Genomic DNA, 21709 nt, shown 5'->3' with positions numbered 1-21709 from the left:
TCTCCATACCAGCATAACATTTATGCTCCCACTAGCTTTGACATGTATTGAGAAAACATTTGGACTTCTAGAAAGCAATACTTATTGACTTCCAAAGTTCATATTTCTAATACGAGATGCTTCAATAACCCTTTATCAAGCTTCTCAAACTCATACACCTTTCCTTAGAAAGCTCATATGTGTGTTTAAACCATTTTAGAACTTATAGGAATAAGTCTTAAATGTTCAAACTAATTGCCAAATCTCACAATTCGAACTATGAAGAGGGATGCCCTAATCATAATCGAATTTGAGAATGCAATTTACACAATCACTATCTCCTTAAAATCTCTCTTAGTGAAAGCGTTTCCTCACAATCATTTTCATGAAGGAGAGAAACCTTATGTGTGACAACCGTCAGAAGTCGATTCGGTTCTAGATTTGACTAAACTTAGTTGCATGTATAGGAACAACACATACTAGACTTAGTGACTAGAAGCTAAGTTATAACCTATTAGAAACTCGGAAACAAGTAGAATTGAAGGATAGTGTACTTAGATTTCACATTGATATGTGAATTCTACTACTACTTAACTGTAGTGACTATCCAAATTCAGGTCATTCCTTGAATTGAACACCATTTCATGAATCATATACACACATCATTCACTTGACCTATAAGTAGAAATTAGGTCAAAGTCTTATAGAAACTTAAGTCAAAGTTGAAGACTAGGGCTAGTATACTTGATTCCTCAATTTCGTTGGATCTCGGAATCACTACATAGAATGCCAATAAACCGATAAAAAATAAATTACAAACATTATTTCTAACTTGAATAAGAGTTATGAAACTCTAAAATAGTTTGAAGTCTCAAAATTTAATTAATTTTGATATCCAAAGACTTACAAACTCTCAAAAACCCTAAATGCCCTAAAAACTCACATTTATAAACTTTAACCATAAAAATTCTATAAAAATAATTATGAAGCTTCTAATATTATCTTATAATAATTAAAATTATGAAAATGCATTTAAGGAAATAAAATTTAACTCATTAACATTTACCCTTAATTTATGAATCAAAAATTAAGGTTTATGAATAAAAACTTGATTTTAGTGCACATTTTATATAGAATTTAGATATTTAATAAAATAACTTAAATTTTGTAAAACAAAATGAATGAGAAAGGGGTATTATACTCAAAATGTCGGACCCCTCTCTTCCCATATCTCTCTCTCACACTCTCATTCTCCAACACACACACATCTCTCTTCTTTCTCTCTCTAGAAAACTCTCTCTACCTTCTCTCTAATTTTTTTTCTCCAAACACCACAACCACAGCTTCTTAACCACGAAATTATGGAGATTCCTAAGGTCTTTTCAAGCCACAAATAAATTTAAGGTAAAGAACATACATCTCTTAAAGATCCACAACAATGATTTAAGCCATGCACGTGCATTTTACTTCAAAAACCGACTTCTACTTCTTCATCTTCTTCAAACTTGTTTTCTTTTTGTTAAAATGGTTTTTAGAACATCATGGATGTGTTTTAACACCATGCATGTATGATAAACAAGGTTGCATGTTCATGATCTTAGTGCAAAAATTGATTTTAAGGATTAAAACATCAAACTCAAGTTAAGAGTTTTTGAGAAACAAAATTTTGTTCATAAATGCATGTATACATTTTGACAAGTTTTAATCTTTTGATCTCTGGAAACATGACTAGAATATAAGTTTATCATGATATCTTTTAAAATATTTCAAAATATTTACTCAAAGAAATGATGAAAACTCATTTTTCTAACCAATCACCATGCATACAATCTGTCAGATTTCTTTACCTGACTTTAAACTGCCATATCTCACACATTTCTTAACCAAAATTAGAGATTCTTTTTCTGAAACATAATATTTTGAGGTAGGTTTCAAACCCATCTGACCTCACTGGATAATTCAAATATTTAGATTTTTAGCAATTTTTACAAAACTGTTGCTCAATCAGCACCTTTTTGTGAATACTAGTTTTGTATTGCATGTTCAAAGGTCTTATTCATCACTAAAAATCAAGGAAAAATTAATTTGAGTACTTAACATCATGTATTATGAGGTATAAAAAGATCTTGATTCAAAAGCCTTTGGAACATATTGCAAAAATTCTCAAAGTAACATCAATAATCTTTACCAAAATCACAAGAATCAAGTTTTTTCTATAATTGTTTGAGCCTTTAGGCATGTTTTTCGACATCAAAAATAAGAAAACAATTTTTCATTGTTATTAAATTGTTTGAAGTTGCATTATGGAAATTTTCAGCTCAATATATATTTTCCTTATTTTTACATGAAAATAATAAGAGAATACAGTGTTAAAGTATATAAAGTACTTACACTTGTAAATAAATTCTGGAAATATTTGTGGATGACCCGTTAAGTTAATAAACATCTCTCATGAAGTTTCATCGATTTTTGTTACTGTTTAGTGTGGTTTTTAATTTTCTTTTTATTTAGCTCTAATAAATCATAAATCCACTTTAGGGAATGTGAAAATATTATTTCTAATTTTTCGCAGCTTGCATCTTATATTTAAGACTGAGAAAAATATTTTGAGAATTTTTCAAAATGTATATCTATTTTTCCATGATTTTTTTGTTTATAATGGATTAAAAACAGGAAAAAGAGTTTTACTCATCCAAAATTCATGAAAATTTACCAGAAACTCTTATAATATGTTAGGATGATACATAACAATTTTGATGATTTTTATCTTCTGTATGCTATTTTTCTTCTATTTTCCTAAGATTTAATACACTTAAATGTACAAAAATCAGAAAAATTGTGTTAAATTTTTGAAAACACAATATTAATATTTTTCCCAGATTATGTACACTGTAAAACATTTACACAAAAATTATAAGAATTTTTCATAATAATTTACTATTTTTCCATGATTTTATGATTATTCAAGGAATTAAATGGTGAAAAATAGGTAGACAAATCAAAAATTCAAGAAAATTTATCTTAAGGTCTTTGACTTCAATTAAAACTGAAATACAAAGTTTGGGAAATTTTGAACTAAATTGATTTAGTTTTTGAATATTTAATCATTAGAACACCTCTTAAAATGTTAAATATTAACATTTCAATAATGAGAATTTACACTTAAATTGTTATATAACAATTGATTCATTGAAATTTAATTTTCACAAAAAAAATGTTTGTAACTTATCAATATTAAATTTTGACACAATATTAGCATAATTCTATTGTAGTAGTAAGTATACTAGTGTTAGATTTCGATTAGAGACTCACTAGCGAATACCATTATTGTAGGAATCGGTAGTAGTACACGTGGAACGTAGTTCAAGGCACCATTTGCATCATCTCAATGCATTGTGAGTATTCACGCACTCCCCTATTTTCGGTTTTTATGTTTTGGGGTGGAAAAGCCTGTCCGGAAAACTAATTATTGTTCGTTTTATTTAAATTGATTTGTATCAAACTTGGTTGCTATATTTTGCATATTGTGAGTATTCACCACTCCCCTATTTTCGGTTTTTAAATGTTTTGGGGTGGAAAAACATGTCCTAAACTTTTTATGTTCGTTGTATTTATTTTGACTCGTATGAAACTTGGTTGCTATATTTCGTATGTATGTGTATGTTACTTTAATTCATGAGGACTGTATTGCGGTTAAGTCCCTGGAATCTCTAGACACAACTCATTAACTCTTTTGAGCCTATGGTTATTATGGATAGTGCTATCGTGAGGTAGACAACTCCTCACTCGCACGATTCGCTTGAGTGCATTTTACCATTTTATACACTATGTTTGCGATACACATAGTAGTCAATAGGGCACGATTCGGTCATTAGGCTTGGGTTGTGAACTCATGAATGGAAACTTGATGCACATACGAATCTTTATGCACATATGAAACTTGTATTCTCATGTTAGCAACGACACTTGTATACTTATTTTAGCAATGAAACTTGTATACATATTTTAGCAACGAAACTTTTATGCTTATTATAGCAACGAACTTTATTTCTCATTATACCAACGAACTTTTATTACTGAAAACTTATATACTTGTCTTAGCAATGAAATTGTTTGCTCCTTGTAACAACGAATATTATTTCGATTCATGAAAACTCATTTTAGCAATATACTTTTATTTATGGAAACTTTTATTTCGATTCGTGAAACCAATATTATTTTTAATCTGTGAGTACTCACCAACTATTTTTATAGTTGACGCTCGTTTTACATGCTTTTTCAGGAATCATCGAGTAAGTGGCACTTAGGGACACTTCACTTTTAGGAGCATTCGCATGTCTTGTATTTCAATTTACATTGTAATTTCTTTTAAAAGTTGTTCAAACCCATTGTAAATTTGTAATGATTTTTAATACTATGGTTGGTGTTGTCTTTTAACTTTTGCTATGAAACCCTTTATACTGCCACGCCTCATGTTTCCGCTTTAGCGGGGTGTGACATTATGACACTTAGATTTTATGGTGTATGTGCTCATAACCATGTGAATTTGTCATAACCATAATCATAAGATAATGTTTGTGACAAATCCAAACTCTTACGGACAGAACTTGTTCATTCTTAATTTCTTGCAATCAAGGGTCCCACCATTGCTTCCAAGTTATTTAACAGCTCACCTATACTAGTCAATGTACTTTCATTAAACGAGGTGTTTGCCTTTATGCAGTCTATTGAGAACTCATAGAACTCATATGCATGAGTAACTTTACTAGAATGGCACAAAAACAAGAATATGTCAACGCGATAGGTTACAAACCTCAAGTCGTGTGCTAGTGTCTAATAGGTTTACTCTTGATTAGTTCTTGAACCTTTTTCAAGATCGTTTAGACTCCCACTAACCTCTTGACATATAATATTCTCTTGTCAAGAAACATTTCTTGAAAAAAAATATTCAAGAGTTAGTGCAGATTCTTATCAAGACAAACATCACACACAATTGGTCTTAGTTGGCCTTTGTCTTATCCAAGACATCACAACTTACCAATTTCAAACGTGCAATAGTAACAAAAAACAATTTTCTACTCCACATTTGATGAGTGTGTTAAAAACCTACTGAATACGTGTCACTCAATATCACAATCTTGGAGTACGATTGTAAGACTTGATTTTGGAACGAAGTATGATTCATCTATTGATTTAACCATTTCAACAATTTCCGAATCCTCTTCTTAGCCATACCAGTGCACTAAGGTTTACCTAGATGATTAATTGTGATATGGTTTCTTAATCAATAAGATGATCATAAAACATGATATAAAAGTTCTCTCCCTTCTTTCCATATTGGAGAAACTTTTATCTTTCTGCCTAATTGATTCTTCTTATTCGTTATGCTATTATTGAAACATTTTCAATAATTCAGAATTATACTTAATCTTGTAAGCATAACCATATTTACTAGACTTTTAGTAAATCATGATGAATAGTCTTATTGTTATTTGTGGTGGACATGACCGGTGCACAACATTGTGTTCTAGTCCTTTAGTCCTTCACTTGACTCACATACTTATGTGATCAAGGAATTGGTCATAATTTCCTAAGTACCAAGATTTACATACATCACATGATTCAAATCACATGATTCCAAGCTTCAGTCCAATTGAAACTTGAGTGATGTGAATCTTTCTTTACTTAGAAAAATTACGACACTACGATAAATAACATAACTAAGAATCATATCCACTTAATATTGCTTACAATAGAAAAATACAAGCATCAATTTTCACAAATAACATTGCAAGGAGATATAAATAAGACAAAAAATAAAAATTTATTTTATTTATAAAAAGGGTGCGAAAAACTTATCCTTACAATGTAAATTCAAATGAAAACTATGCTTTTTCATATTCCTAAACAATCTATCATAACTCTAAAAGTAGCAGCTCCAAAAATCCGATCATCGAATCATGCGATCGAGATCCATTTCTTCGCGATCAGACTCAACTCACTTCTTCCTTTAAGCTTCCTTTCTTTTCTTCGATCCTACAAAATACCAAAATGTAATCTTATCACATCATTTATTAAGAATCTACAAATAGGAACTTAATAGAATTAGATAGTGGATTTTACTTGAAGCAGAGTCATACATCTTGACTCTCCCATCTCTTAGATCTCTCAGGTAGTCAGGGCAGCTTCGTAACCAATGCCCCTTCTTTTGGCAGTAGATACATATGGATTCTTCTGGAATAGTACACGGGACTATCTCAAACTCAGCCTTTCTCTTGCGTAGAGAAAACTTTTCTGAACTTCCAATGTTGCCATTGCCCATAGAAGTTTGGGATATTGATTTCAGACAAATTTGCTCGACCAGTGCACCAAATCATTGCTGATTCAGCAACAATAAGCAAATAAGTCAAATCAATGAGGGTAACATCGTGGTCCATCACATAGAACTCTCTAATGAACTTACTGTTAGTATAGGGTCTTCGTTTTCCTCTTAAGAATGGTTCCTGTAATGAAAAGATTAGCAGCAAACGATGTGGCTGAGGCTCGAGTTGGACTCGATTCCCTTAAACATATTCGCCGTCTGTTCCCAGGGTACAACAACCTTAGCAGTATTGTGTACTGCCGGATATGACGACTTGCCTGAAAGAATCGCCGGAGGCAGGAGTACAGAGAAGGAGGAAGAAGAAGAGTATTTTCATCCGTGTGTTTGAATGAGACGGTCGAGGTCTTCTTTTATAGTTGAATCTTGAAACGGAAACAAATCACTAATTGATTGAGCGTTTAATGGCAATAAATGTCATTAATTACGCAATTAATGCATCCGTTACAGAATTCAAAAATAGGGACCAAAACTGTCAAGTTTAGCAAAAACGAGGGTAGCGCGCGCCCGAGTTTTCGGAGCTGCATTCGTGTCCGCAGGTCGCGCCTATGCACGAGTTCGGTGTTTTTGGTCTACGGAACCAAGATTTGCACCCCCCCTGCGCGCGGGTAGGAATTGTAGCATAACCATAGACACAAGCTTGTAAGCCTTCCATGCAATGAAGCTTATAAACCTTGTTGAGTTTGGTCTCTCTACCAATGTGGGACTCATTCCCACATTCCTCTCTTTTGCTAAACTTATTCTCAAATACCCATCTTTGAGTATCGATATCTCATTCACTTATACTCTATTTTGGACATATAATATATTGTTTCGAAGTCCTCATGGAGGAGAACACAAACCCACTTAGAGTTCGTTATATATACAACATATGTATATATTTATATATGTCCAAAGTTAGTAAAAATATAAATATTTATACTAAATTTCCAACACTTACTATATGATTCGGGAAGTGACTGAAGAACCAAGTCAACAGCCAACTTCCTTGAGACATCGACACCCAACATTCCCAATCTATCGATATGTAACTTCATATCCAAGACATGAGCACATACAAACTTTCCATCTTTGTATCTTTTTGCGAATAGGGCTTGAGTGACCTTAAACTTTTCAAGTCTTCGAACACGTGGGTCAGGGAGAATTATTGGAGGAGGTGGAGGAAGTGAAGCATGATTTCCATTTCCACAATCCAATCGTGGAATATCATCTTCACGTGGAAAACTCTTTCCAACGGATTCAGGAAGACCATAGTTGTCAGACTTTAACATCTACAAAACGGGAGAAATTCAAGTTAGTTGATTGGAATCCTTGATATAGAACCCAAATGAAATATCAAGGCTAGGATCCAACACAATATCCTACAATATGGAAGAGGGATGTCGTAATCCAAATTGCAGAACATTTGAAGGTAGGTAAATGACGATTTACCAATTTCCACCATGAAAAACGAAAATTGAAAATTAAGTTTTAAATGAATTGAAACTCCTTGATCTTTTGAGATTTATTGAACTTTTAAATGGCATGTTTAAATCTCGAGTGTGCCCTTCGTTTGTGACTGGGATGCCGAGGATCACAAACAAGTTGTGGATAACCATGCAAATATACATGGTGCCCCGAATGTTACAGTCACCTAATCGACGTGTCGGTTAACCACACACGCTCCATCGATCTATGACAAACATTGAGCCACCCTTTTCCACCTTTTCTTAAATCCCAATTAGTGTGCAGGTTAACCACACAAGCTCCACTAACGTCTTAGCAAGGGTACAAAGTGTAATTTCATGGAATAGCACCAACTCCACATTTTTCCTAAAGTAACTAAGATTTGGGAATTTATAAAACATTTAGTTACTTCGTATTTCATTATACTTATAATGGAAGGTTGTGTCCTATCCTACCCATTCGGATAACGACCTTCCACTAGTCAAGAGTGCGGTGGGTAAGAGTGGATACCCAATGGCGGTCATTTTACAGGCTGCTTCCTTAAACACCCCTTATAGACCAGCTTCGTGAATGAGGCCTACTAACGGTAAGACTTACTTTTTACTAATACATATATAATATTAGACTTTTAATTTTATCTAGTATAAAGGTGTATTTTACACTTTTAAAATACTAGGTAGTTTAATTTAATAAATTATACCTTTAATTTTGTTAAATGTAAATCATTGCTTTATGGATTTATTAACTCTCTTTTAATTACACACTTAATTAATTTAATAAAACCATAAGGGTGTAATTTGAACTTTTCAAAATACTAGGGTTTTAGAATTTAATATTTCAAAATTAAACTTTTAATCAAAATTTTAAATTCGAAAACTTGAGGATAAATTTTGAAACTTTTCAAAACGTTAGGGATTAGAATTTAAATATTCCAAAATTAAACTTTTAATCAAAATTTTAAATTCCAAAACTTGAGGGAAACTTTTGAAACTTTTCAAAACTTCCTAGATCAAATTACAAACAATTCAATTAATCAAATAATTAGTGATTATCTAAATTTGACTTAATTAAATTTCTTTACAAGATAATACAAATCAAAACTACAAATAATTAATCTTTATCTTATAAAACAAGTAATTATCTTAATTTTGACAATTATCTACTATTTGGATTAGGATAATTAATTCCATAATGGAAAAATCAGATTTTATCTGGAAAAACAATTTATGGCAATTATCCAAATCAAAATATGGCAAAAATTTCGAGATTAGCTGTCAGAACTGAGCTCACGTCGTGAGCACTGTGCTCACGTCGTGAGCCTGGTTAGAACCCAAAAAAACGAAAATTTTCCATCTTTGAATGATCAAACATAGCATCAAATACATTAGATTAACAGCCTAGACTCTGATACCACTAATGGGTTATGAGCACTACATCAATCATGTGGTGTACATGCAAACCCTAAAGGTTTTGGATCTAGTTTGTCTAATGAACATGCAATAATCATCCAAAGCTCATAAACCCTAATTCTAGCATACAATAATCGATATTATCATAAAAAAAGGGTATAGATGTTACCTTGATTGGTATGTAGCAATAACAATCTCAATTCCTCTTGATCTTGACCTTTGAAAGCTTAGTGCCTCAAATGTTGCACCTCTAATGGAGACACAAACACCATGAGCAACAAGATGAACAAGGAGAATTAGGAGAAGGCACAAAACGTCCAAGAACCCTCAGGGATCACTTACCACGTTTTTTTTGGGGGGACTTAGGGATTCCTTATATAGTTAGGCTATTAGGGTTATCAAATAAGGAAACCCTAATTTGACTGCTTAAGCTCCAAGCAGCCCATGGACTCCCTCCTTAGAAGCCTTGGACGAATTCTAATGGGTTTCCCCATAGATTTCGTCCACTCGAACTTCTATGGAGTCCATTAGCCCATTTATGCAATTATCTTATAATTACAATTTCAGTCCCCCAAGTTTAATTAATCTCTTTTAGCCACAGAATTAATTCTTATTAATTATTAACTAATATTAATTAAACAAAATCATTTCTCTTTTAATATATTATTCATATAATATATTAATAAATCATAATTAATCCTTTTTCTCCTTAATTCATCCTATCAGTTGCTATGGTAAAGGCAACCTAAAAGGACCATGCTCACAATCGGGTCAAGTACATACCAATATAGTTATGGGCTTAGACACCTAATCTAACAAAGGCATGCGTGTGGCATTGTCATCTTGGACATGTCAACAAGAAGCGCATAGCCCAACTCCAAAAGGATGGAGTCTTGGAGTTGTTCGACTTGAAGTCGGATGACACTTGCGAATCTTGTTTACTTGGAAAGATGATCAAGTCACCCTTCACTGGTACTTGTGAAAGGGGTAAAGGTCTGTTGGATCTCATACACACTGATGTGTGTGGACCATTCAGAACCGCCACAAGGGATGCTAACCGCTTCTATGTGACTTTCACTGATTATTACAGTAGGTATGGTTATATCTACTTAATCAAGCATAATTTGGAAACCTTTGAAAAGTTCAAAGAGTTTAAGCAAGAAGTGGAGAATCAATTGGGCAGGAATATAAAGATGCTACAATCCGATCGAGGAGGAGAGTATCTTAGTATCGAGTTCCTTGACTATCTTAAGGAATGTGGAATTCTTTCACAATTGACACTGCCTAGGACACCACAGCTTAATGGTGTGGCTGAGAGGCGAAATAGAACCTTGCTAGACATGGTTCCTTCCATGATGATTCGAGCTTCGTTAGCTATCTCATTCTGGGGGTATGCCTTAGAGACTTCCGCCCATATCCTTAATCTAGTCCCTACCAAAAAGGTTTCCAAAACGCCTCATGAGATGTGGACAGGGAAGGTTCCCTCGTTAGACCACGTCAAATTTGGGGTTACGAGTCTTTCGTGAAACACGAGACTCATGACAAGCTCGAACCTCGGAGTGAGCGATGTATTTTCATCGGCTACCCGTAGAAATCCTTTAGATATCTCTTCTACAGACCGAGTGACAATGTTGTCTTCGTTGCGAGGAGAGAGGAGTCTTTCGTGAGAGAGAACTCATAGTCCAAGGAAACAGTAGGAGGGAAATTGATCTTGAAGAGCTTCAAGAGTCAAGAGGTGAAGGAACCTAAAACACTAGCAATCAACCTGATGAGGAAACTCCAGTTGATCCAATTGACGAGTCCTTACCTCTGGGACATTCCAGTAGAGTTAGAAATACACCTGAGTTTTATGGTTTCCTTATTACTACAGAAGGTGATACATTTATCAGTGATAGCACACTGGTAAATTTGGATGAACCTAATAACTACAAGGAAGCCATGGCAGGCCTCGAGTCTGCAAAGCAGAAGAGGCTATGGACAGCGAGATTCAGTCCATGTATGACAATCAAGTTTGGAACTTGGTTCACAATGTACCGGGTCGTAAGACAGTCGGGTGCAAATGGACCTTCAAGAAGAAGACCGACATGGATGGAAAGTACACACATATAAAGCGCGACTTGTTGCAAAGGGCTTTACTCAAACTCCGAGAGTTGATTATGATGAGACATTCTCACCAGTAGCGAAGATTAAATCTATAAAGGGTTATGCTAGCCATAGTTGCATTTCATGATTATGAAATATGGCAAATGGATGTCAAAACCACTTTCCTTAATGGAAAGTTGGCTGAAGATGTTTACATGAGTCAGCCAGAGGGTTTTGTCATTGCAAAGTACCCTAATAGAGTGTGTATGCTTGAGAAATCCATATATGGATTAAAATAAGCATCTCGTAGATGGAATCTTTGTTTTGATGAGAAAGTCAAAGAGTTTGGATTTTCTAGAAGCGAGGATGAGTCTTGTATATATGTCAAAGCTAGTGGGAGCATAGTCAACTTTCTGGTATTGTAACGCCCGTAGATCTGGGCTAGTCAATTTAGAGATAATCGGGGTCGAAAACGACTTTTCGACAAAAGATTATTTAGAATAAATAATCTTAACCAAGTTGTAGAATATGTCTCAAGGGTTCCGTACATATAAAGAACGCCGAAATCCGAGTTATAACGAAGAAGTTATGGCGCGTCGAAGTTTTTCGGCAAAACCGGCACGGCACCGGGAGACGTAAATAGTGAATTTACGATGGAGGAAGTTTTAGCCTTAGCGATCTAAACAAAAGTCGTAGTATACATTTAACCGAGAGCGTGCATAAAAAGAATGACCAAATCTGACTTCATATGAGAAAGTTATGAATTTTCTAAGATTTGGCATAGCAGTGCACGACCCGAAACTCGAATTTTAGTTCGAGCGTTTTTTTTCCTATGCGACCTAAATGAGAGTTGAAGATCTCATTAATAGGAACTCAACTATAAAAAGACAGACGAAAACGTAGTCCATATGAAGGAGTTACGAATTCTTCGCAACTATAGACTTAGTGCCTTATAAATAACATCGGCAGCTATGGACTTAGTGCCTATTACGTAAACACTGGTAGCTATGGATTTAGTACCTGTTAGACGTTGGTAGCCATGGATTTAGTACCCGTTAGATAAACGTTGGTAGCTATGGACTTAGTACCTGTTAGACGTTGGTAGTTATGGATTTAGTACCCGTTAGATAAGCGTTGGTAGCTATGGACTTAGTACCTGTTAGACGTTGGTAGCTATGGATTTAGTACCCGTTAGATAAACGTTGGTAGCTATGGACTTAGTACCCATTGGATAAACACGGGTAGCTATGAAATTAGTACCTGATGAATGAATTATAGCAACTATGGAATTAGTGCTTTACAAATGAGCATTGGCAGCTATGGACTTAGTGCCTGTCTTATAACCCTGGAAGAAAGGGACTTTGGAATGAACGAATGCAGGATAAATGACTCTTAGGGTAGACCCTTGAGAGCAAGGAAGATAATAGGGATGGTAATTGGGTTGATTCTTTGATGTTTAAACCTAATTATTATATTATTGTGGGTTGAAAACCCTACGTACTCACCAGGTTTCCCAACCTGACCCACTCAAGCTTATTTGTATCACAGGTGTCGATATGAAGTTACATTACACTGAGAGATTAAGGAGATATAAATCACTAGTGATAATGAATGTAAGTTCTGTTTATGCTTATGTTTCTGTATTGACAATGACATCCCAAATGTTTTAAAATGAATAAAATTTACATTTCTTCGGAAATGATTTGATAACGTATTTATCATGTTTTTCTGGGAACAAATTCCGCAACATTTTTATTCAAAGAAGTACTCTGATTTTTATAAAGCACAAACAAAATCGGTCTTTTTCTGGCCGTGAAAATGGGGATGTTACAGTTGGTATTTGAGCATTAGTTTAAGAGAACTGGGAATATGGATTTATTTCTAGACTTAAACTTAGAATGATAAGCGATGATCATGAGGAGTGTGTCTAAATAAAATTTAGGTAATACATCCGAATAGACACAAGCACTAGCTAATTTAGTGAAAATGCTTAAGATGCTTTTATGTGCTAGATGATTTATGATGCTAAATGTATGATCGGATCTATGGTCTGTTGTCGACCGGCTCTGGAAACTTTATGTGTTCAGATTTCTAAACGTTTAAATACGGTATTAGAACTGGCATGTAACTTTTCGGAGTGTTGGGGAGGTTTACACGTCGATCGTAAATAAAATCTTTCCTACCTTAATTCTCGTCATTTCACACCAAATGCCTAATTTGGTGAATAAGATCGAAATGGTAAGAACCCGAAGTGGAGCCGGAAACGCGAACGGAAACAGGAATCAACCCCCAGTATTTGAGCAAATACTTGTTGTGGTAGCCACTCTTGAGCCAATCACTATGGCTGGAGTACAAACGATGATCCAAATGATGTTGGATCGTCAAATGGAGGAGATCAGACGCTTACTTCAACAGAACCGAGAGGAAGCTACAATACCAATCGTACAACCTGAACTGGTCCCTGAGCAATCGGAGGAAGGGAACTACACCTGCCCTGTGAGTTAAGTTGGGACTCAAGGAGAACGAAGAAATGGCCCGGAAAGGGGAAACGACAAGGATGGGCGAATGTATAAGAACTTATTGAGTGCAAAACCACCGAGTCTCTCAGGAAACCCGAAGCCTGTAGAGATTATGGAGTGGATCTCCGAAATGGAGATGGTGTTTGAGAGTTGCGACTGTAGCAACAAGCAGAAAACTGTCTTTGCGGTCAGACAACTGAAGACCGAAGTCTTAAGCTGGTGGAAGTTATTGGCAGATACGATACCCAAAGGAGAAGCAAGCAAGATGTCTTGGGAAGATTTCCTGGTGCAACTAAAAATCCAGTACTGCTCTTAGCAGGATCTACTAGAGATCAAAACCGAGTTTCAGAACCTAAAGAAAGGAAGAATGAGCGTTACCGAGTACGCTGCAAGTTTTACGGAGAAAATGAAGCTTGTTCCTTACTTAGTTCCAACTGAACTCTCCAAGGTCAGCAAGTTTGCTGATGGATTACCAGCGGACTTTGGTCCAATGGTCAAGCAAGCAACCACTTTGAAAGCAGCCATCTGGGCAGCCAAGAATGTTGAGACCCAAATAAGGGAAAAGGAAAAGGGTATGGAAAAAGCTGAAGTTGGTGAGAAGAGGAAGCTTGAAGAATCCTCAAGATCTGATAAGAAAGGAAATTTCCCAAAGTCTAACCCGTATAACCAAATTTATGGAGCCAAGTGGTGTGAAAAGTGTAAGAAGAAGCACTTCGGAAGATGCGATGGAGAAGTAACCTATTAAAAGTGTGGGAGGATCGGTCACTATTCCAAGGATTTTACACAAAATGATAAGGTATGCTACGGATGCGGAAGCAAGGGGCACATGTCTAGAGACTGCCCAAAGAAAAATGAAGCAGCAACACCAGAGGCACCACCAAAGCCAAGGGCATTCCACATGATCGTCGACGAATTAGATAACAACGTGAGGAATCAAGGATGAGGACTTCATATCGCAAGACCGAGTTATGCAGTAGCCATAGTATCATATGGTGTAGCCTAATAGAGTCATAGTCTAGGGTGAACTTGAACACCTATGTAATTGTTTCAAGGAATAATATAACACCTTCGTTTTGTTATCTGGTGTGTTAAGTTGTTATGTGATTTTCTTGAATGGTGACTTGGAAAAACTGCGAGACAATACTTGGGACGAGTATTAGTAGGTGTGAATGGTAGTAGAGGCCTATACTACCGGAAGCACAGGACTCACACTTGGATCAGGGAAATTCACAAGGTGACCAAGAAGCTAGTAATTGATTCCATTTTATTCAAGTAAGTCGTTACCATCGTTTCGGTAATGACTAAGAAGATGACTATTATTCCGACGCGAGTGGTCATATCATATCGTTTCCGACTAAGATATGTACTCTACATGGTTCAGAGATCCAAGTTAGGTGTAGCATCTGACTTAAGACAGAAGATTGAAATAAATGATAATCAAAGCGATCAGTAGAGGTATCGTGATAGTTGCTTCTAGCTAGAAATTCTATCTTTTAAGATGTGATTAGAACATAAAGGAAGGTATAGTGTATTCTAGAATTTGACTCTAAGAGACCTGAGTCTAAGCGTTGCAACATACGATGATAGGTCATTAATGTTGGATATAGTGTCTAAGTCCATAACTTTATTTGGTATGTACTTGACCCGACCCGGCATGGTCCATTTGGGTTGCATGGCATTGCAATACTTGGATAGACTAGATGAGAGAATAAGGCACTTATGATTATTAATATATTATAAGTTCTAATATATTAATAATAGTATTATTTAATTAGTATTGATCAAGTATTAATCTAGTATTAATTTGGTGATCAAAGTGAGACTAATTAAATATATAGGGTTGATTATGACAATCATCAATTCTTTTATGGTGGATTAATGATCCATGGTTTATGGGTTTGGTTATAACCATATGGAGCTCCATGGAGAGTCCATGGGAGTTACAAACCCATGGGTCATGAGAAATCAAGAGTCATGACAATTAAGGGCATTCATATGTAAACCCTAATTGTGACAACACTATAAAAGGAACTCTATGGCTAGCAAAATCGTGACCTAGTTTTTCTAGTGAGGGCATAACCGATTTTCAAATGTAAGAAGTATTCTCTCAAGTTATTCCAAGTCTTGTGGTGTTGTGTGAAGCATTTGAGGCACAACATTTGGGGTGCTAGGCTCACAAAGTCTTGAAGGAATCCAAGCAACAACAAGGTATGTATCTCTACTAGTTTTATGTTCTATGTAATCCCCATGCCATGCTAGTTAGGAAATAACCTTGAAAAGAAATTTGCATGTATATAGAGAAAACATAGATTCAAGGTTATTAGGGTTGCATGTACACTTAGGAAGTGTTAGAATGCTCAAAACCCATCAGTGGTATCAAAGCCTAGGATTGTTTTCTGTATACTTGATGCAAAACTGCTTAAAAATCGAAAATTCTGCACTCTGACGACTGGACTCGCCGAGTCCATGGGGAGGACTCGCCGAGTCCATGAACAAATTCATCCTACTCGACGAGTAGAATAATGCACTCGACGAGTAGGAGCGTGCTGGGCAGTTTTTTCGAGTTTTGTTGCTGAAAATGGATTAAGATCATTATCCCAATCTGTTTTGGACTTGTAAAATCTGTTTTTCAAAATGATAATGATTATGTTAACCCATTTTACATGACTTTTATCAATTTTCAAGTATTGTATATGTTTATATGATTTTCTTGAAATTGCTTGACATGAATTTGTGTTCATATGAGTTTAGAAGATCATAGGAATTATGTGTAACCTCCATGTGTGTTTAATTCATGATCTTAATGGCTATGATGGTGTCCATAACTTGTCCTCAAGTTATGGATAACCAAAAGTCACTTCTTTTAATTATGATTAAAGAACTAAAGAGGTTTCATAAAATGAAGAGTCTTCATTTTTTATGAACCATTAAAACTCATAAGTTACAAATTGAAGAGATTGAAGAGACTTGGAATAGTTTCAAATCTTGCCCTCAAGTTTTGGAATTTGAAAAGTCTTACACTTTAATACTTTAATTCCAAATTAAACCTTAGATTTTTAAAAAGTTTAAAAATCAACACTTATACTATTATTATAATTTTATTATATAGATATGTATAAGAATATGTCATTCTTACCGTTAGTAGGCCTCATTCACGAAGCCGGTCTATAAGGGGGTATAAGGTTGTTGCCTATAAAATGGTGACTTAATGGGTGTCCACTCTCACCCACCGCTTCCTTGATCGGTGGAGGGTCGTTAGCCGAACGGGTAGGATACGACTTTAAATACTCGTTAAAAGTATAATGAATTATAAAGTAACTATACATTATAAATTCCCAATCTTAGTTACTTTAGGAAAATGTGAAATTGGTGCTAGCCCATAAAATTACACTTTGTACCTTACCAAGTCGTTAGTGGAGTGTGTGTGGTTAACCGGCACACTAACATGGACTAGTAAGAGTGGGAAAGGGTAACTTGACCTTATTATAGATCGGTGGAGCGTGTGTGGTTAACCGGCACATCGATTAGGTAATATTGTTGAGGGTACCAAGTCAATTTGTATGGTTATTCACACCTTGTTTGTGATCCTCGGCATCCCAGTCACAAACTTGAGAGGGCACAATCGAGATTCAAACATGCCATTGAAAAGTTCAATGTATCTCAAAAGATCTAGGAGTTTCAAAACCAATAAAACCTAATAATAAAATATTTCGTTCTTATGGTGGAAATTGGTAAATCGTCATTTACCTACCTTCAAATATTTTATAGTATGGATTACGGCATCCCTCTTCCAACTATAAATAGTTTGTTGGATCCTAGCCTTAATATTTCATTTGGGTGAATTATTAAGGATTCCTAATCTAATGAAACTTGTCTTTCTTTCCTTTCAGATGTCTTCCAACAATGTTTCTGGCTCAAACCCAATAGGCTCCTTTTCCCTTATGAACTTGTGTGGTAAGGTCATCTTTGATGGATCCAATTTCAATGAGTGGATCAGAAACATCAGAATGATTACCCGCTATGAGGACAAAGAATATGTCCTCGATAGGGAGCTTAAGGTTGTGAATGAAGCCACTGCTACTCCTGAAGAGTTTGCGGAGTTTGTTGCACATGAAAAGGAAGCTACTAAAGTAGCATGCATCATGATGGCCACCATGACTCCTGAACTTCAAAAATCCTATGAAGATTTCTACCCCTATGAGATGCACCTGGATCTGATGGAAAGGTACCATCAGAGCGCGCGTCAGGAGAGGTATGAAATCATCTCCTCCATGACAACCGCAAGGATGAAGGATGGTGAACCCATCACCGGTCACTTGCAGAAGATGCAAAGGTTCGTTGACCGGTTGCTGAAGCTAAATGTTGACTATCCTGAGGAAATGGCGATTGACATCATTCTCCATTCCTTACCTCCAAGTTATGATCAGTTTCGTATGACTTATCATATGAACAAGGAGGAAGTCACACTTAGCAAACTTCAAGGACTCTTAAGGACAGCTGAAAATGGCCTTAAGGGTAAAGCGGTTGCTACTTCTACTCCTTCAACAGCCCCTGTTCTGGCTATTGGGCTGGGAAAGGGTAAGAAGAGGAAAAGCCCTTCGAAGGGTACCAAGGGTAAGACTCTTGATGGTTCCTCTTCAAGTGGGACAAAGAAAGGTCCCATTACTCCTTCTTCAAACCCAAAGGAAGCACAGTGCTTCTATTGCGAGGATAAGGGACACTTCAAGCGAAGCTGCCCTAAATATCTGCAAGATGTAAAGGATGGGAAGGTTAAACCCACCCATGCAGGTATTTACACAATATTGTCTAATAACTCATCTAATGCTAATTCTTGGGTGCTTGATACAGGTTGTGGTATTCACATTTGTACTGATTTGCAGGCACTAAGAAGAAGTGAGCAAGTGGAGCACGGGAAGATAAACTTAGTCATGGGCAACAGGAAAGCATCACCTGTTACCAAGATAGGAGTTTATTCTTTATTGCTTAATAATGGGTTAATGTTAGATTTTAATAAGTGTTGTTACTCGCCCGAAATGGCGAGAAATATTATTTCTTTTCATGGCTTGTACAAACAAGGTTTTTCATTTTCATTTGATAATAAAAATGGTGTTATTAATGTTTATTACAATGATGTATTTTACTTTAAAGCATTACCTTGTGATGGTGTATATGAAGCCGTGAATGTTGTAGACAATCTAGGAAATAATGTGTTGTATATTGATTCTTCAGATAGCTTGGATAAAGCATCCTTGTGGCATTGTCGTCTTGGACATGTTAACAAGAAGCACATAGGCCAACTCCAAAAGGCTGGAGTCTTGGAATCATTTGACCTCAAGTCAGATGATAGTTGTGAGTCTTGTTTACTTGGAAAAATGACAAAGTCACCCTTCACAGGTACCTGTGATAGGAGTGAAGGTTTGTTGGACCTTGTACACACGGATGTGTGTGGGCCCTTCAGAGTTGCTACAAGGGATGCTAATCGCTATTATGTGACTTTTACTGATGATTACAGTAGATATGGATATATTTACTTAATTAAGCATAAGTCAGAAACCTTTGAAAAGTTCAAAGAGTTTAAGCAGGAAGTGGAGAATCAATTGGGCAGGAACATCAAGATGCTCCGATCCGATCGGGGAGGAGAGTATCTTAGCATTGAGTTCCTTGACTATCTTAAGGAATGTGGGATTGTCTCACAATTGACACCTCCCAGAACACCACAGTTGAATGGTGTAGCTGAGAGGCACAATCGAACCTTGTTGGATATGGTTCGTTCCATGATGAGTCGAGCTTCGTTACCAATCTCTTTCTGGGGGTATGCCTTAGATACTGCCGCCCATATCCTTAATCTAGTCCCTACTAAAAAGGTTGCCAAAACACCTCACGAGAGGTGGACTGGGAAAGTTCCCAATTTGGACCACATCAAGATTTGGGGTTGTGAAGCTTTCGTGAGGCGTGAGACTCATGATAAGCTTGAACCTCGAAGTGAGAGGTGTATTTTCATCGGCTACCCACAGAGATCCTTTGGTTACCTCTTCTACAGACCCAGTGATAATGTGGTTTTTGTAGCAAGAAGAGGAGTCTTTCCTGAGAGAGAATTCATAAGCCAAGGGGACAGTGGGAGGAAAATTGACCTTGAAGAGCTTCAAGAGTCAAGTGGTGAAGGAACCTCAAATGCTATCGACCAACCTAAGGAGGAAACTCCTGTTGATCTGATAGATGAGTCTGTACCTCCAAGACGTTCCACTAGGGTGAGGAACACACCTGATTTTTAATATGGTTATCACATCACCACTGAAGGTGATGCATTTATTAGTGATAGTACACTAATAGATTTGGATGAACCTAATAATTACAGGGAAGCCATGGCAGGCCCTGAGTCTGCTAAATGGAAGGAGGCTATGGACAGCGAGATTCAGTCCATGTATGACAATCAAGTTTGGAACTTGGTTGACAATGTACCAGGTCGTAAGACAGTTGGGTGCAAATGGATCTTCAAGAAGAAGACCGACATGGATAGGAAGGTACATACTTACAAAGCGCGACTGGTTGCGAAGGGCTTTACTCAAACTCCGGGAGTTGACTATGATGAGACCTTCTCACCAGTAGTTAAGATTAAGTCTATTAGAGTATTGTTAGCCATAGCTGCATTTCATGATTATGAAATATGGCAAATGGATGTCAAAACCGCTTTCCTTAATGGAAAGTGGGCTGAGGATGTTTACATGGCTCAACCAGAGGGGTTTGCCGATACAAGATACCCTAATAGAGTGTGTAACCTTGATAAATCCATTTATGGATTGAAACAAGCATCTCGCAGATGGAATCTTTGCTTTGATGAGAAAGTCAAAGAGTTTGGCTTTTCTAGGAGTGATGATGAGTCTTGTGTGTATGTCAGGGCTAGTGGGAGCATAGTTAGCTTCTTGGTGTTGTATGTGGATGACATACTTCTCATAGGAAACGACGTCCCAACCTTGCAGGAGGTTAAGTCCTGGATTGGAAGTGTTTCGCTATGATGGACCTTGGGGAAGCTGCCTATATCCTAGGGACAAGGATATTGAGAGATAGGAGTAAGAGACTAATTGGACTTAGTCAAAGTACTTACTTGGATAAGGTGCTGAAGAGGTTCAGCATGCAAGAATCCAAGAAAGGGGAATTACCCATCCAGGGTAATGCCAAGCTGAGTAAAACTCGGAGTCCGAGTACAGAGGCTGAGATAGCTGAGATGAGTCATATACCATATGCTTCCGCTGTAGGCTCGATCATGTATGTTATGACTTGTACTCGCCCCGATGTGGCCTTTGCTTTGAGCATGGTCAGTAGATATCAAGGGAACCCTGGCAAGGCACACTAGACAGTGGTAAAGAACATTCTCAAGTATCTGCGGAGGACTAAGGATTGGGTCCTTACCCTCGGAGGCAGTGATGACTTGAGAGTGGAAGGATATAGCGATGCTAGCTTCCAGACTGATAGGGATAATTTCCGCTCTCAGTCAGGCTGGGTCTTTATCCTAAATGGAGGGGCAATTACTTGGAAAAGTTCCAAGCAGGAGACAGTAGCTGATTCTACTTGTGAATCAGAGTATATAGCAGCAAGTGAAGCAGCTAAGGAGGCGATATGGCTAAAGAACTTCATCGAAGACCTTGGAGTTGTACCAGCTATAAAGGAGCCAATGGAAATTTTATGTGACAGCGAAAGTGCGGTTGCTTTGGCTAAGGAACCGAGAGATCACGGGAGATCTAGGCACATTGACAGAAAATACCATTTCATCAGACATCGAATAGAAGAAGGACTCCTCGTGGCTAAGAGGGTATCATCAGATGAGAACCCGGCAGATCCCCTCACGAAGGGACTGAGCAGGGTTAAGCATTTACAGCATGCGAGGCGCATTGGGCTGA

This window comes from Lactuca virosa, chromosome 8, assembly GCF_052849685.1.
Source record: "Lactuca virosa cultivar CGN04683 chromosome 8, Lactuca_virosa_CGN04683_v6, whole genome shotgun sequence".
NCBI classification, from domain to species: domain Eukaryota; kingdom Viridiplantae; phylum Streptophyta; class Magnoliopsida; order Asterales; family Asteraceae; genus Lactuca; species Lactuca virosa.
This window is presented reverse-complemented; position numbering follows the sequence as displayed.